Source organism: Maylandia zebra, linkage group LG3 (genome assembly GCF_041146795.1).
Source record: "Maylandia zebra isolate NMK-2024a linkage group LG3, Mzebra_GT3a, whole genome shotgun sequence".
Lineage (NCBI taxonomy): Eukaryota > Metazoa > Chordata > Actinopteri > Cichliformes > Cichlidae > Maylandia > Maylandia zebra.
Genome location: NC_135169.1, coordinates 51,114,811 through 51,132,062, shown reverse-complemented (window position 1 = coordinate 51,132,062; position 17,252 = coordinate 51,114,811). Strand labels below are relative to the sequence as shown.

General features: G+C 53.4%; 6 non-coding genes and 1 pseudogene across 6 annotated transcripts; all 7 read right to left on the bottom strand.

Annotated features, from left to right (window-relative positions):
* Nucleotides 1-1,564: 1,564 nt before the first annotated feature.
* On the bottom strand, nucleotides 1,565-1,683 carry LOC143417516 (5S ribosomal RNA). Its single transcript, XR_013097738.1, has one exon. It is a non-coding gene; the product is annotated as a 5S ribosomal RNA (ribosomal RNA).
* A 1,959-nt stretch (nucleotides 1,684-3,642) lies between these two features.
* LOC143417623 (5S ribosomal RNA) lies at nucleotides 3,643-3,761 on the bottom strand. Its single transcript, XR_013097769.1, has one exon. It is a non-coding gene; the product is annotated as a 5S ribosomal RNA (ribosomal RNA).
* Nucleotides 3,762-5,523: 1,762 nt separating this feature from the next.
* Nucleotides 5,524-5,642, bottom strand: LOC143417886 (5S ribosomal RNA). Its single transcript, XR_013098034.1, has one exon. It is a non-coding gene; the product is annotated as a 5S ribosomal RNA (ribosomal RNA).
* A 2,437-nt stretch (nucleotides 5,643-8,079) lies between these two features.
* Nucleotides 8,080-8,198, bottom strand: LOC143417893 (5S ribosomal RNA). The gene has a single exon (XR_013098041.1). It is a non-coding gene; the product is annotated as a 5S ribosomal RNA (ribosomal RNA).
* Nucleotides 8,199-9,926: 1,728 nt separating this feature from the next.
* On the bottom strand, nucleotides 9,927-10,045 carry LOC143417622 (5S ribosomal RNA). Its single transcript, XR_013097768.1, has one exon. It is a non-coding gene; the product is annotated as a 5S ribosomal RNA (ribosomal RNA).
* Nucleotides 10,046-11,098: 1,053 nt separating this feature from the next.
* On the bottom strand, nucleotides 11,099-11,217 carry LOC143417581 (5S ribosomal RNA; annotated as a pseudogene).
* Nucleotides 11,218-12,852: 1,635 nt separating this feature from the next.
* Nucleotides 12,853-12,971, bottom strand: LOC112431436 (5S ribosomal RNA). Its single transcript, XR_003022521.1, has one exon. It is a non-coding gene; the product is annotated as a 5S ribosomal RNA (ribosomal RNA).
* Between the last annotated feature and the right edge of the window lie 4,281 nt (nucleotides 12,972-17,252).

Genomic DNA, 17,252 nt, shown 5'->3' with positions numbered 1-17,252 from the left:
AAAGGTCACCATCAGTAACACACTACAACGGCAGGGAATCAAATCCCGCAGTGCCAGACGTGTTCCGCTGCTGAAGCCAGTGCATGTCCAGGCCCGTCTGAAGTTTGCCAGAGAGCACATGGATGATACAGCAGAGGATTGGGAGAATGTCATGTGGTCAGATGAAACCAAAGTAGAACTTTTTGGTATAAACTCAACTCGTCGTGTTTGGAGTTAGAAGAATACTGAGTTGCATCCCAAGAACACCATACCTACTGTGAAGCATGGGGGTGGAAACATCATGCTATGGGGCTGTTTTTCTGCCAAGGGGACAGGACGACTGATCCGTGTTAAGGACAGAATGAATGGGGCCATGTATCGTGAGATTTGGAGCCAAAACCTCCTTCCATCAGTGAGAACTTTGAAGATGAAACGAGGCTGGGTCTTCCAACATGACAATGATCCAAAACACACCGCCCGGGCAACAAAGGAGTGGCTCCGTAAGAAGCATTTGAAAGTCCTGGAGTGGCCTAGCCAGTCTCCAGACCTCAACCCCATAGAAAATCTGTGGCGGGAGTTGAAAGTCCGTGTTGCTCGGCGACAGCCCCAAAACATCACTGCTCTCGAGAAGATCTGCATGGAGGAATGGGCCAAAATACCAGCTACTGTGTGTGCAAACCTGGTAAAGACCTATAGTAAACGTTTGACCTCTGTTATTGCCAACAAAGGTTATGTTACAAAGTATTGAGTTGTATTTTTGTTATTGACCAAATACTTATTTTCCACCCTGATTTACGAATAAATTCTTTACAAATCCTACCATGTGGATTCATGGATTTTTTTTTTTCACATTCTGTCTCTCACAGTTGAAGTGTACCTCTGGTGCAAATTACTGACCTCTGTCATCATTTTAGGTGGGGGAACTTGCACAATCGGTGGCTGACTAAATACTTTTTTGCCCCACTGTAGGTGGCCTCAGCCAGCAGCCACAGGCCCTGGTGTGGTGTAAGTGGCCTGAGCAAGAGCCACAGGCCCTGGTGTGGTGTAACTGGCCTGAGCAAGAGCCACAGGCCCTGGTGTGGTGTAAGTGGTCTCAGCCAGCAGCCACAGGCCCTGGTGTGGTGTAGGTGGCCTCAGCCAGCAGCCACAGGCCCATGTGTGGTGTAAGTGGCCTCAGCCAGTGCCACAGGCCCTGGTGTGGTGTAAGTGGCCTGAGCAAGAGCCACAGACCCTGGTGTGGTGTAATTGGCCTCAATAGCAACTAAGGCCCTGGTGTGGTGTAGGTGGCCTCAGCCAGCAGCCACAGGCCCTGGTGTGGTGTAAGTGGCCTCAGCCAGCAGCCACAGGCCCTGGTGTGGTGTAAGTGGCCTCAGCCAGCAGCCACAGGCCCTGATGTGGTGTAAGTGGCCCCAGCCGGTCACTCAGGCCCTGGTGTGGTGTAGGTGGCATCAGCTAGCAGCACAAGACATTGGAAAACAGCCAAAAGCAATGTCGTTAATGTGCCCTCATTAATGGGCAGCTGCTTTTGGTCTTTTAATACACCCCTTCTCTGGATCAAAAGCGGTTCAATGACATGAAAATGAAAAGCTTACAGCACCAGGTATTCCCAGGCAGTCTCCCATCCAAGTACTAACCAAGCCCAGCCCGGCTTAGCTTCCGAGATCAGACAAGGTCGGGCGTGCTCAGGGTGGTATGGCCGTAAGCTGCTGGCCCCAGCACAATGTCTCAATTTATGGATTCAACTGATTAGGTGGCAAGTACCTGAAGTTACGAAGACAATCCTTTAACCATACCTGCATGTTTGCATAATACCCTAACCCAAAGGCTCAGTTTGGCATTTATCCAACAGCACAGGCCCTGGATTGTTGAAGATGGCCTCAGGAACCAGCACAGGGCCTGGTGTGTTGTACATGGCCACAGCAAGCAGCACAGGGCCAGGTTTGGTGAAGATGGCCTCGGCCAGAAGCACAGGGTCTGGTGTGATATGAGTGGCCTCAGCCAGTGCCACAGGCCCTGGTGTGGTGTAAGTGGCCTCAGCCAGTGCCACAGGCCCTGGTGTGGTGTAAGTGGCCTCAGCCAGCAGCCACAGGCCCTGGTGTGGTGTAAGTGGCCTCAGCCAGCAGCACAGGGCCTGGTGTGTTGTACATGGCCACAGCAAGCAGCACTGGGCCAGGTTTGGTGAAGATGGCCTTGGCCAGAAGCACAGGGTCTGGTGTGATATGAGTGGCCTGAGCAAGAGCCACAGGCCCTGGTGTGGTGTAAGTGGCCTCAGCCAGAAGCCACAGGCCCTGGTGTGGTGTAGGTGGCCTCAGCCAGCAGCCACAGGCCCTTGTGTGGTGTAAGTGGCCTCAGCCAGCAGCCACAGGCCCTGGTGTGGTGTAAGTGGCCTCAGCCAGCAGCCACAGGCCCTGGTGTGGTGTAAGTGGCCTCAGCCAGTGCCACAGGCCCTGGTGTGGTGTAAGTGGCCTCAGCCAGTGCCACAGGCCCTGGTGTGGTGTATGTGGCCTCAGCCAGCAGCCACAGGCCCTGGTGTGGTGTAAGTGGCCTCAATAGCAACTAAGGCCCTGGTGTGGTGTAAGTGGCCTCATCCAGCAGCCACAGGCCTTGGTGTGGTGTAAGTGGCCTCATCCAGCAGCCACAGGCCCTGGTGTGGTGTAAGTGGCCTCAGCCAGTGCCACAGGCCCTGGTGTGGTGTAAGTGGCCTCAGCCAGTGCCACAGGCCCTGGTGTGGTGTATGTGGCCTCAGCCAGCAGCCACAGGCCCTGGTGTGGTGTATGTGGCCTCAGCCAGCAGCCACAGGCCCTGGTGTGGTGTAAGTGGCCTCAGAAGCAAATAAGGCCGTGGTGTGGTGTAGGTGGCCTCAGCCAGTGCAACAGGCCCTGGTGTGGTGTAAGTGGCCTGAGCAAGAGCCACAGACCCTGGTGTGGTGTAATTGGCCTCAATAGCAACTAATGCCCTGGTGTGGTGTAGGTGGCCTCAGCCAGCAGCCACAGGCCCTGGTGTGGTGTAATTGGCCTCAATAGCAACTAATGCCCTGGTGTGGTGTAAGTGGCCTGAGCAAGAGCCACAGGCCCTGGTGTGGTGTAACTGGCCTGAGCAAGAGCCACAGGCCCTGGTGTGGTGTAAGTGGTCTCAGCCAGCAGCCACAGGCCCTGGTGTGGTGTAGGTGGCCTCAGCCAGCAGCCACAGGCCCATGTGTGGTGTAAGTGGCCTCAGCCAGCAGCCACAGGCCCTGGTGTGGTGTAAGTGGCCTCAGCCAGTGCCACAGGCCCTGGTGTGGTGTAAGTGGCCTGAGCAAGAGCCACAGACCCTGGTGTGGTGTAATTGGCCTCAATAGCAACTAAGGCCCTGGTGTGGTGTAGGTGGCCTCAGCCAGCAGCCACAGGCCCTGGTGTGGTGTAAGTGGCCTCAGCCAGAGCCACAGGCCCTGGTGTGGTGTAAGTGGCCTCAGCCAGCAGCCACAGGCCCTGATGTGGTGTAAGTGGCCCCAGCCGGTCACTCAGGCCCTGGTGTGGTGTAGGTGGCATCAGCTAGCAGCACAAGACATTGGAAAACAGCCAAAAGCAATGTCGTTAATGTGCCCTCATTAATGGGCAGCTGCTTTTGGTCTTTTAATACACCCCTTCTCTGGATCAAAAGCGGTTCAATGACATGAAAATGAAAGGCTTACAGCACCAGGTATTCCCAGGCAGTCTCCCATCCAAGTACTAACCAAGCCCAGCCCTGCTTAGCTTCCGAGATCAGACGAGGTCGGGCGTGCTCAGGGTGGTATGGCCGTAAGCTGCTGGCCCCAGCACAATGTCTCAATTTATGGATTCAACTGATTAGGTGGCAAGTACCTGAAGTTACGAAGACAATCCTATAACCATACCTGCATGTTTGCATAATACCCTAACCCAAAGGCTCAGTTTGGCATTTATCCAACAGCACAGGCCCTGGATTGTTGAAGATGGCCTCAGGAACCAGCACAGGGCCTGGTGTGTTGTACATGGCCACAGCAAGCAGCACAGGGCCAGGTTTGGTGAAGATGGCCTCGGCCAGAAGCACAGGGTCTGGTGTGATATGAGTGGCCTGAGCAAGAGCCACAGGCCCTGGTGTGGTGTAAGTGGCCTCAACCAGCAGCCACAGGCCCTGGTGTGGTGTAGGTGGCCTCAGCCAGCAGCCACAGGCCCTTGTGTGGTGTAAGTGGCCTCAGCCAGCAGCCACAGGCCCTGGTGTGGTGTAAGTGGCCTCAGCCAGTGCCACAGGCCCTGGTGTGGTGTAATTGGCCTCAGCCAGCAGCCACAGGCCCTGGTGTGGTGTAATTGGCCACAATAGCAACTAAGGCCCTGGTGTGGTGTAAGGGGCCTCAGCCAGTGCCACAGGCCCTGGTGTGGTGTAAGTGGCCTGAGCAAGAGCCACAGACCCTGGTGTGGTGTAATTGGCCTCAATAGCAACTAATGCCCTGGTGTGGTGTAGGTGGCCTCAGCCAGCAGCCACAGGCCCTGGTGTGGTGTAAGTGGCCTCAGCCAGAGCCACAGGCCCTGGTGTGGTGTAAGTGGCCTCAGAAGCAAATAAGGCCGTGGTGTGGTGTAAGTGGCCTCAGCCAGAGCCACAGGCCCTGGTGTGGTGTAAGTGGCCTCAGCTAGCAGCCACAGGCCCTGGTGTGGTGTAGGTGGCCTCAGCCAGCAGCCACAGGCCCTTGTGTGGTGTAAGTGGCCTCAGCCAGCAGCCACAGGCCCTGGTGTGGTGTAAGTGGCCTCAGAAGCAAATAAGGCCGTGGTGTGGTGTAAGTGGCCTCAGCCAGAGCCACAGGCCCTGGTGTGGTGTAAGTGGCCTCAATAGCAACTAAGGCCCTGGTGTGGTGTAAGTGGCCTCAGCCAGCAGCACAGGGCCTGGTGTGTTGTACATGGCCACAGCAAGCAGCACTGGGCCAGGTTTGGTGAAGATGGCCTTGGCCAGAAGCACGGGGTCTGGTGTGATATGAGTGGCCTGAGCAAGAGCCACAGGCCCTGGTGTGGTGTAAGTGGCCTCAGCCAGAAGCCACAGATCCTGGTGTGGTGTAGGTGGCCTCAGCCAGCAGCCACAGGCCCTTGTGTGGTGTAAGTGGCCTCAGCCAGCAGCCACAGGCCCTGGTGTGGTGTAAGTGGCCTCAGCCAGCAGCCACAGGCCCTGGTGTGGTGTAAGTGGCCTGAGCAAGAGCCACAGACCCTCGTGTGGTGTAATTGGCCTCAATAGCACCTAAGGCCCTGGTGTGGTGTAGGTGGCCTCAGCCAGCAGCCACAGGCCCTGGTGTGGTGTAAGTGCCCTCAGCCAGCAGCCACAGGCCCTGGTGTGGTGTAAGTGGCCTCAGCCAGCAGCCACAGGCCCTGATGTGGTGTAAGTGGCCTCAGCCGGTCACTCAGGCCCTGGTGTGGTGTAGGTGGCATCAGCTAGCAGCACAAGACATTGGAAAACAGCCAAAAGCAATGTCGTTAATGTGCCCTCATTAATGGGCAGCTGCTTTTGGTCTTTTAATACACCCCTTCTCTGGATCAAAAGCGGTTCAATGACATGAAAAGGAAAGGCTTACAGCACCAGGTATTCCCAGGCAGTCTCCCATCCAAGTACTAACCAAGCCCAGCCCTGCTTAGCTTCCGAGAGCAGACGAGGTCGGGCGTGCTCAGGGTGGTATGGCCGTAAGCTGCTGGCCACAGCACAATGTCTCAATTTATGGATTCAACTGATTAGGTGGCAAGTACCTGAAGTTACGAAGACAATCCTATAACCATACCTGCATGTTTGCATAATACCCTAACCCAAAGGCTCAGTTTGGCATTTATCCAACAGCACAGGCCCTGGATTGTTGAAGATGGCCTCAGGAACCAGCACAGGGCCTGGTGTGTTGTACATGGCCACAGCAAGCAGCACAGGGCCAGGTTTGGTGAAGATGGCCTCGGCCAGAAGCACAGGGTCTGGTGTGATATGAGTGGCCTGAGCAAGAGCCACAGGCCCTGGTGTGGTGTAAGTGGCCTCAGCCAGCAGCCACAGGCCCTTGTGTGGTGTAAGTGGCCTCAGCCAGCAGCCACAGGCCCTGGTGTGGTGTAAGTGGCCTCAGCCAGTGCCACAGGCCCTGGTGTGGTGTAATTGGCCTCAGCCAGCAGCCACAGGCCCTGGTGTGGTGTAAGTGGCCTCAGCCAGAGCCACAGGCCCTGGTGTGGTGTAAGTGGCCTGAGCAAGAGCCACAGACCCTGGTGTGGTGTAATTGGCCTCAATAGCAACTAATGCCCTGGTGTGGTGTAAGTGGCCTCAGCCAGCAGCCACAGGCCCTGGTGTGGTGTAAGTGGCCTCAGCCAGCAGCCACAGGCCCTGGTGTGGTGTAAGTGGCCTGAGCAAGAGCCACAGGCCCTGGTGTGGTGTAAGTGGCCTCAGCCAGAAGCCACAGGCACTGGTGTGGTGTAAGTGCCCTCAGCCAGCAGCCACAGGCCCTGGTGTGGTGTAAGTGGCCTCAGCCAGCAGCCACAGGCCCTGGTGTGGTGTAAGTGGCCTCAGCCAGCAGCCACAGGCCCTGGTGTGGTGTAAGTGGCCTCAGCCAGTGCCACAGGCCCTGGTGTGGTGTAAGTGGCCTGAGCAAGAGTCACAGACCCTGGTGTGGTGTAATTGGCCTCAATAGCAACTAATGCCCTGGTGTGGTGTAGGTGGCCTCAGCCAGCAGCCACAGGCCCTGGTGTGGTGTAAGTGGCCTCAGCCAGTGCCACAGGCCCTGGTGTGGTGTAAGTGGCCTCAGCCAGTGCCACAGGCCCTGGTGTGGTGTAATTGGCCTCAGCCAGCAGCCACAGGCCCTGGTGTGGTGTAAGTGGCCTCAGCCAGCAGCCACAGGCCCTGGTGTGGTGTAAGTGGCCTGAGCAAGAGCCACAGGCCCTGGTGTGGTGTAAGTGGCCTCAGCCAGAAGCCACAGGCACTGGTGTGGTGTAAGTGCCCTCAGCCAGCAGCCACAGGCCCTGGTGTGGTGTAAGTGGCCTCAGCCAGCAGCCACAGGCCCTGGTGTGGTGTAAGTGGCCTCAGCCAGCAGCCACAGGCCCTGGTGTGGTGTAAGTGGCCTCAGCCAGTGCCACAGGCCCTGGTGTGGTGTAAGTGGCCTGAGCAAGAGTCACAGACCCTGGTGTGGTGTAATTGGCCTCAATAGCAACTAATGCCCTGGTGTGGTGTAGGTGGCCTCAGCCAGCAGCCACAGGCCCTGGTGTGGTGTAAGTGGCCTCAGCCAGTGCCACAGGCCCTGGTGTGGTGTAAGTGGCCTCAGCCAGTGCCACAGGCCCTGGTGTGGTGTAATTGGCCTCAGCCAGCAGCCACAGGCCCTGGTGTGGTGTAAGTGGCCTCAGCCAGCAGCCACAGGCCCTGGTGTGGTGTAAGTGGCCTGAGCAAGAGCCACAGGCCCTGGTGTGGTGTAAGTGGCCTCAGCCAGAAGCCACAGGAACTGGTGTGGTGTAAGTGCCCTCAGCCAGCAGCCACAGGCCCTGGTGTGGTGTAAGTGGCCTCAGCCAGCAGCCACAGGCCCTGGTGTGGTGTAAGTGGCCTCAGCCAGCAGCCACAGGCCCTGGTGTGGTGTAAGTGGCCTCAGCCAGTGCCACAGGCCCTGGTGTGGTGTAAGTGGCCTGAGCAAGAGTCACAGACCCTGGTGTGGTGTAATTGGCCTCAATAGCAACTAATGCCCTGGTGTGGTGTAGGTGGCCTCAGCCAGCAGCCACAGGCCCTGGTGTGGTGTAAGTGGCCTCAGCCAGTGCCACAGGCCCTGGTGTGGTGTAAGTGGCCTGAGCAAGAGCCACAGACCCTGGTGTGGTGTAATTGGCCTCAATAGCAACTAATGCCCTGGTGTGGTGTAAGTGGCCTCAGCCAGCAGCCACAGGCCCTGGTGTGGTGTAAGTGGCCTCAGCCAGCAGCCACAGGCCCTGATGTGGTGTAAGTGGCCCCAGCCGGTCACTCAGGCCCTGGTGTGGTGTAGGTGGCATCAGCTAGCAGCACAAGACATTGGAAAACAGCCAAAAGCAATGTCGTTAATGTGCCCTCATTAATGGGCAGCTGCTTTTGGTCTTTTAATACACCCCTTCTCTGGATCAAAAGCGGTTCAATGACATGAAAAAGAAAGGCTTACAGCACCAGGTATTCCCAGGTAGTCTCCCATCCAAGTACTAACCAAGCCCAGCCCTGCTTAGCTTCCGAGATCAGACGAGGTCGGGCGTGCTCAGGGTGGTATGGCCGTAAGCTGCTGGCCCCAGCACAATGTCTCAATTTATGGATTCAACTGATTTGGTGGCAAGTACCTGAAGTTACGAAGACAATCCTTTAACCATACCTGCATGTTTGCATAATACCCTAACCCAAAGGCTCAGTTTAGCATTTATCTAACAGCACAGGCCCTGGATTGTTGAAGATGGCCTCAGGAACCAGCACAGGGCCTGGTGTGTTGTACATGGCCACAGCTAGCAGCACAGGGCCTGGTTTGGTGAAGATGGCCTCGGCCAGAAGCGCAGGGCCTGGTGTGATGTGAGTGGCCTGAGCAAGAGCCACAGGCCCTGGTGTGGTGTAAGTGGCCTCAGCCAGAAGCCACAGGCACTGGTGTGGTGTAAGTGGCCTCAGCCAGCAGCCACAGGCCCTGGTGTGGTGTAAGTGGCCTCAGCCAGCAGCCACAGGCCCTGGTGTGGTGTAAGTGGCCTCAGCCAGCAGCCACAGGCCCTGGTGTGGTGTAAGTGGCCTCGGCCAGAGCCACAAGCCCTGGTGTGGTGTAAGTGGCCTCAGCCAGTGCCACAGGCCCTGGTGTGGTATAAGTGGCCTGAGCAAGAGCCACAGGCCCTGGTGTGGTGTAAGTGGCCTCAATAGCAACTAATGCCCTGGTGTGGTGTAAGTGGCCTCAGCCAGCAGCCACAGGCCCTGGTGTGGTGTAAGTGGCCTCAGCCAGCAGCCACAGGCCCTGGTGTGGTGTAAGTGGCCTCAGCCAGCAGCCACAGGCCCTGGTGTGGTGTAAGTGGCCTCAGCCAGTGCCACAGGCCCTGGTGTGGTGTAAGTGGCCTGAGCAAGAGTCAAAGACCCTGGTGTGGTGTAAGTGGCCTCAGCCAGAAGCCACAGGCACTGGTGTGGCATAAGTGGCCTGAGCAAGAGCCACAGGCCCTGGTGTGGTGTAAGTGGCCTCAGCCAGAAGCCACAGGCACTGGTGTGGTGTAAGTGCCCTCAGCCAGCAGCCACAGGCCCTGGTGTGGTGTAAGTGACCTCAGCCAGCAGCCACAGGCCCTGGTGTGGTGTAAGTGGCCTCAGCCAGCAGCCACAGGCCCTTGTGTGGTGTAAGTGGCCTCAGCCAGTGCCACAGGCCCTGGTGTGGTGTAATTGGCCTCAATAGCAACTAATGCCCTGGTGTGGTGTAGGTGGCCTCAGCCAGCAGCCACAGGCCCTGGTGTGGTGTAAGTGGTCTGAGCAAGAGCCACAGACCCTGGTGTGGTGTAATTGGCCTCAATAGCAACTAAGGCCCTGGTGTGGTGTAAGTGGCCTCAGCCAGCAGCCACAGGCCCTGGTGTGGTGTAAGTGGCCTCAGCCAGCAGCCACAGGCCCTGGTGTGGTGTAAGTGGCCTGAGCAAGAGCCACAGACCCTGGTGTGGTGTAATTGGCCTCAATAGCAACTAAGGCCCTGGTGTGGTGTAGGTGGCCTCAGCCAGCAGCCACAGGCCCTGGTGTGGTGTAAGTGCCCTCAGCCAGCAGCCACAGGCCCTGGTGTGGTGTAAGTGGCCTCAGCCAGCAGCCACAGGCCCTGATGTGGTGTAAGTGGCCCCAGCCGGTCACTCAGGCCCTGGTGTGTTGTAGGTGGCATCAGCTAGCAGCACAAGACATTGGAAAACAGCCAAAAGCAATGTCGTTAATGTGCCCTCATTAATGGGCAGCTGCTTTTGGTCTTTTAATACACCCCTTCTCTGGATCAAAAGTGGTTCAATGACATGAAAATGAAAGGCTTACAGCACCAGGTATTCCCAGGCAGTCTCCCATCCAAGTACTAACCAAGCCCAGCCCTGCTTAGCTTCCGAGATCAGACGAGGTCGGGCGTGCTCAGGGTGGTATGGCCGTAAGCTGCTGGCCCCAGCACAATGTCTCAATTTATGGATTCAACTGATTAGGTGGCAAGTACCTGAAGTTACGAAGACAATCCTATAACCATACCTGCATGTTTGCATAATACCCTAACCCAAAGGCTCAGTTTAGCATTTATCTAACAGCACAGGCCCTGGATTGTTGAAGATGGCCTCAGGAACCAGCACAGGGCCTGGTGTGTTGTACATGGCCACAGCTAGCAGCACAGGGCCTGGTTTGGTGAAGATGGCCTCGGCCAGAAGCGCAGGGCCTGGTGTGATGTGAGTGGCCTGAGCAAGAGCCACAGGCCCTGGTGTGGTGTAAGTCGCCTCAGCCGTAAAGCCACAGGCACTGGTGTGGTGTAGGTGGCCTCAGCCAGCAGCCACAGGCCCTTGTGTGGTGTAAGTGGCCTGAGCAAGAGCCACAGACCCTGGTGTGGTGTAAGTGGCCTGAGCAAGAGCCACAGACCCTGGTGTGGTGTAAGTGGCCTCAGCCAGAGCCACAGGCCCTGGTGTGGTGTAAGTGGCCTCAATAGCAACTAAGGCCCTGGTGTGGTGTAAGTGGCCTCAGCCAGTAGCCACAGGCCCTGGTGTGGTCTAAGTGGCCTCAGCCAGTGCCACAGGCCCTGGTGTGGTGTAAGTGGCCTCAATAGCAACTAAGGCCCTGGTGTGGTGTAAGTGGCCTCAGCCAGTAGCCACAGGCCCTGGTGTGGTCTAAGTGGCCTCAGCCAGAGCCACAGGCCCTGGTGTGGTGTAAGTGGCCTCAATAGCAAGTAAGGCCCTGGTGTGGTGTAAGTGGCCTCAGCCAGTAGCCACAGGCCCTGGTGTTGTGTAAGTGGCCTGAGCAAGAGCCAAAGACCCTGGTGTGGTGTAATTGGCCTCAATAGCAACTAAGGCCCTGCTGTGGTGTAGATGGCATCAGCTAGCAGCACAAGACATTGGAAAACAGCCAAAAGCAATGTCGTTAATGTGCCCTCATCAATGGGCAGCTGCTTTTGGTCTTTTAATACACCCCTTCTCTGGATCAAAAGCGGTTCAATGACACGAAAATGAAAGGCATACAGCACCAGGTACTCCCAGGCAGTCTCCGATCCTATTACTAACCAAGCCCAGCCCGGCTTAGCTTCCGAGATCAGACAAGGTCAGGCGTGCTCAGGGTGGTATGGCCGTAAGCTGCTGGCCCCAGCACAATGTCTCAATTTATGGATTCAAGTGATTAGGTGGCAAGTACCTGAAGTTACGAAGACAATCCAATAACCATACCTGCATGTTTGCATAATACACTAACCCAAAGGCTCAATTTAGCATTTATCCAACAGCACAGGCCCTGGATTGTTGAAGATGGCCTCAGGAACCAGAACAGGGCCTGGTGTGTTGTACATGGCCACAGCTAGCAGCACAGGGCCTGGTTTGGTGAAGATGGCCTCGGCCAGAAGCGCAGGGCCTGGTGTGATGTGAGTGGCCTGAGCAAGAGCCACAGGCCCTGGTGTGGTGTAAGTGGCCTCAGCCAGAAGCCACAGGCACTGGTGTGGTGTAAGTGGCCTCAGCCAGCAGCCACAGGCCCTGGTGTGGTGTAAGTGGCCTCAGCCAGCAGCCACAGGCCCTGGTGTGGTGTAAGTGGCCTCAGCCAGCAGCCACAGGCCCTGGTGTGGTGTAAGTGGCCTCAGCCAGAGCCACAAGCCCTGGTGTGGTGTAAGTGGCCTCAGCCAGTGCCACAGGCCCTGGTGTGGTGTAAGTGGCCTGAGCAAGAGCCACAGACCCTGGTGTGGTGTAATTGGCCTCAATAGCAACTAATGCCCTGGTGTGGTGTAGGTGGCCTCAGCCAGCAGCCACAGGCCCTGGTGTGGTGTAAGTGGCCTCAGCCAGTGCCACAGGCCCTGGTGTGGTGTAAGTGGCCTCAATAGCAACTAATGCCCTGGTGTGGTGTAAGTGGCCTCAGCCAGCAGCCACAGGCCCTGGTGTGGTGTAAGTGGCCTCAGCCAGAGCCAACGGCTCTGATGTGCTGTAAGTGGCCTGAGCAAGAGCCACAGACCCTGGTGTGGTGTAATTGGCCTCAATAGCAACTAAGGCCCTGGTGTGGTGTAAGTGGCCTCAGCCACAGCCACAGGCCCTGGTGTGGTGTAAGTGGCCTCAGCCAGAGCCACAGGCCCTGGTGTCGTGTAAGTGGCCCCAGCCGGTCACTCAGGCCCTGGTGTGGTGTAAGTCGCCTCAGCCAGCAGCCACAGGCCCTGGTGTGGTGTAAGTGGCCTCAGCCAGAAGCCACAGGCCCTGGTGTTGTCTAAGTGGCCTCAGCCAGTGCCACAGGCCCTGGTGTGGTGTAAGTGGCCTCAATAGCAACTAAGGCCCTGGTGTGGTGTATGTGGCCTCAGGCAGGAGCCACAGACCCTGGTGTGGTGTAATTGGCCTCAATAGCAACTAAGGCCCTGGTGTGGTGTAAGTGGCCTGAGCAAGAGCCAAAGACCCTGGTGTGGTGTAATTGGCCTCAATAGCAACTAATTCCCTGGTGTGGTGTAAGTGGCCTGAGCAAGAGCCACAGGCACTGGTGTGGTGTAAGTGGCCTCAGCCAGCAGCCACAGGCCCTGGTGTGGTGTACGTGGCCTCAGCCAGCAGCCACAGGCCCTGATGTGGTGTAAGTGGCCCCAGCCGGTCACTCAGGCCCTGGTGTGGTGTAGGTGGCATCAGCTAGCAGCACAAGACATTGGAAAAGAGCCAAAAGCAATGTCGTTAATGTGCCCTTATTAATGGGCAGCTGCTTTTGGTCTTTTAATACACCCCTTCTCCGGATCAAAAGCAGTTCAATGACATGAAAGGCTTACAGCACCAGGTATTCCAAGGCAGTCTCCCATCAGAGTACTAACCAAGCCCAGCCCTGCTTTGCTTCCGAGATCAGACGAGGTCGGGCGTGCTCAGGGTGGTATGGCCGTAAGCTGCTGGCCCCAGCACAATGTCTCAATTTATGGATTCAACTGATTAGGTGGCAAGTACCTGAAGTTACGAAGACAATCCTATAACCCTACCTGCATGTTTGCATAATACCCTAACCCAAAGGCTCAGTTTAGCATTTATCCAACAGCACAGGCCCTGGATTGTTGAAGATGGCCTCAGGATCCAGCACAGGGCCTGGTGTGTTGTACATGGCCACAGCTAGCAGCAAAGGGCCTGGTTTGGTGAAGATGGCCTCGGCCAGAAGCGCAGGGCCTGGTGTGATGTGAGTGGCCTGAGCAAGAGCCACAGGCCCTGGTGTGGTGTAAGTGGCCTCAACCAGCAGTCACAGGCCCTGGTGTGGTGTAAGTCGCCTCAGCCAGAAACCACAGGCCCTGGTGTGGAGTAAGTGGCCTGAGCAAGAGCCACAGGCCCTGGTGTGATATGAGTGGCCTCAGCAAGAGCCACAGGCCCTGGTGTGGTGTAAGTGGCCTCAGCCAGAGCCACAGGCCCTGGTGTGGTGTAAGTGGCCTCAATAGCAACTAAGGCCCTGATGGGGTGTAACTAGCCTCTCTGTCCAAAATGTGAACATTGGCATCCTCGAAAGAGTGTCCTTTATCCTTAAGATGCAGATGGACTGCTGAGTCTTGTCCTGTGGAGGTGGCTCTTCTGTGTTGTGCCATGCACTTGTGAAGTGGCTGTTTGGTCTCTCCAATTTAGAGGTCTGGGCATTCCTTGCTGCACTGTACCGCATACACCACATTGTTAAGTCTGTGTTTTGGCGTTTTGTCTTTCGGGTGAACCAGTTTTTGTCTGAGCGTGTTGCTGGGTCTGAAATGCACCGGGATGTCATGCTTGGAGAAAACTCTCCTGAGTTTTTCTGATACACCGGCTACATAGGGGATGACAATGTTGTTGCGTCTGTCCTTCTTATCCTCCCTCGCTGGTGTCTGGTCTTCTTTTCTGTGCCTGTTTGCTGACTTTAAGAACGCCCATTTAGGATAGCCGCACGTTTTGAGTGCTTCCTTTACATGTGTGTGTTCCTTCTTTTTTCCTTCAGGCTTAGAGGGAACATGTTCTGCCCGGTGGTGTAGGGTCCTAATTACTCCAAGTTTGTGTTCCAGAGGGTGATGGGAGTCAAAGAGGAGGTACTGGTCCGTGTGTGTGGGCTTCCAGTAAACTTCGATGTTGAGGTTGCCATTCTCTTCAATGTGCACAGCGCAGTCCAGGAAAGGCAAACAGTTGTCCTTTGTGTCTTCCCTGGTGAACTTGATGTTTTTATCCACAGCGTTAATGTGCGCAGTGAAGGATTCCACTTCTTGTGTCTTGATTTTGACCCAGGTGTCGTCTACATATCTGTACCAGTGGCTGGGTACTCTTCCTTTGAAAGAGCCAAGTGCCTTCCTTTCCACTTCTTCCTAAGGTTGGCTACAATAGGTGACACGGGGGAGCCCATAGCACAGCCATGTTTTTGTCTGTAAAAGCCTTCGTTGTATTTGAAATATGTAGTGGTGAGGCAGGGGTCTAACAGTGTACAAATCTGATCGGGTGTGAAGTTGGTCCTGTCCTCCAAGGAACTGTCTTCTTGTAGTCGTTTTCTGACAGTCTCCACGGCCTCCGTGGTGGGTATGCAAGTGAAGAGAGAGACTACATCAAAGGACACCATGGTTTCATCTAGATTCAGGGTAAGTTTCTGGACCTTGTCGGTGAAATCGGTGGAGTTCTTGGTGTGGGGTGTTCGCCACGAGAGGAGCAAGGATGGTAGCAAGGTGTTTAGCAATGTTATAAGTGGCTGAGTTTATGCTACTGACTATGGGTCTGAGTGGGACAGCTTCCTTGTGGATTTTAGGAAGTCCGTAAATGCAGGGTATGGCATCCCCTGGGTAAAGGCGGTGATATGTAAGGCGGTCAATAATTTTGTCCTTTTCAAAGTCTTGAAGGCAAGCTATAACTTTCTTTTTGTAGCTGGTTGTGGGGTCTCGCTTTAAGGCTTCATAGGTATTGTTGTCACTGAGGAGAGTAGTGATCTTTGTATGGTGATCTGTAGTGTTTAGGACCACGGTGCATCTTCCCTTATCAGCTGGTAAAACAGTGATGTTGTGGTCTTTGCTCAGGGAAGCGACGGCCTTCTTTTCCTGTATTGTGAGGTTGGATGGATCCAACCTCCCAATACCTCACAATACAGGAAAAGAAGGCCGTCGCTTCATTCTTTCTCCCTGTCCTATCCCCCAGTCATGTCTGTCCTGTCTTTAAAAAACGAAAATAAAATAAATACATAATCATAATAAAGGTCAATCAAATGGACCAATATGGCAAGGCCATGATGATCCACTTGGTAAAGTAAATCCAGTTGGCAGTTGTGCAGACAGGTTGTGATATTTTACAACAAGGCATGTCAATACTAAATGTGTGTTTTGTCTAACCAAATCACATTCAAATGACTTACATTCTTAAGTATGCTTCAGTGGTTATGTAAATGTTTTATCTCATGACCAAGAACAGCAGTATTTATGACTGACAAAACTGACAATAACATCTGTGGGGGGAAAAAAGTTAAGTTGGATATTTGTTTCATTGAGCACTTTTTCATAAGAGCACATGTATTCCTGACCATGTAGCAGTTTTCAGTGTTGTAAACACTGCAAGATCGATGTGGTTTTTAGTATACTTACCTAAATTATACCTGCCATTCTTTCATTTAGACACTATAGGTAAGTGTAGCAACTGACAATTTTGGGGAGTTGAGCAGAACAGTTAATGAATTTTCTCCCCACTGCTACAAAGTGTTTGCTCATAAGGCGCTGCATGATAATTGAGTATTCTAATATTGCATTGTATACAATTCATATTTTCATTTTAAAACCCTAAAAACAACAGTCAAGCCTGCCTTTTAATTGTGGGGTAATCAATTAGATTAAGTCTTAGGACCTGAATATTCAGGATGTTACATATAAGAAGAATTAAATTCTGAATTCAAGCCAATGAAGATAAGTTGATATGAAAGCAACATCATCCTTCACGCTTGTCTCTGTCAATAATCCCACATCCATGTTTTGGTTCAGCCAAAGGTTTTTTAGGGAGCTTTCAGGGGCACCTGATAATGAGCAACTGCAGTAATCCAGCCTAGATGTAACAAACACATGGATTACATTTTAAGTTTTCACTTTGACCTCAAGATTTGCATAGCCTTTTAAGATGATAAAGTCATGAGACTTTGTTGAACCATCTTATAGGGATGGGTATATCTATAAGGTTACATTTTTAGAAGTAGCACACTCCACTTTATCATGTTGGCTCTCTTCTGAGCTTTAGAAGAAGGCATGTTCAAGTGAAACTTTTGTGTAACCAAATCACATTCAAATGGCGTAGGTTGTTAAGCTCATTTTTTTTTCATATAAATTTGCTTTCCGTAAAACCAACAAGATTTACTTCTGGTTAATTAAACAGATACATAGTACACAATTAAATATCCAAAGTAAAGATGCCATAACTCATAACTTTATTACAAATTAATTATTATTTTTTTCTTGTCTTCAGTTTGATTTATAACATTAAAGAAGGCACTACGTATCTTTACATATAGTGCCATGAAAAAAATTATTTGCCTCCTTTCTGACAACTTAGTTGTTTGCATATTTGTCATGCTTAAATGTGTTAGATCATCAAAAGAATTTTGATATTATACCCAATATTTATCCATTTATGGCCCAAGGGAAGCCAAACTGATTTGTTGTAGACCTTGAGTTAATGATACAAGTGTATGGATTCCTGTTACCTGCTTTTTTGATTGTAATATCTACGATCTTAGTCAATGCAACAGAACTATGGATAAACTAAAATGTGCTATCTTTCATTCTTATCTTTAAAGGAATCTTTTTAGAAAATAATTAATAATAATAAATAAAAGACAAACTGCCAACTCTTGAGCCACGATCGCCCTTTAATTGAACTGTAGTTACAAGGTTTCGCTTTTGAAGTAGTGTAGAAGGTCTGTTCCCTGACATTTGAAAGAGATCAATTTGTCAGAACTACAAGCACACCAGGAATATTTGAAAGATGACCAGCAGGTGTCACACTCTGTCCTAGTGATGTGCGCATCATGAATAAATTGTTCAGTATTCGAAAATCACTTTACTGAAGCCCAACTGACTCACTGACTCATCCCTGTTGCTAATTTCATTAGTAGAAATATATCTAGCTTATAATTAAAATTGTGTGTGTGTGTGTGTGTGTGAGAGAGAGAGAGGGGGGGGGGGGGTGACAACAATTGGACGGTCTAGCCTTCTG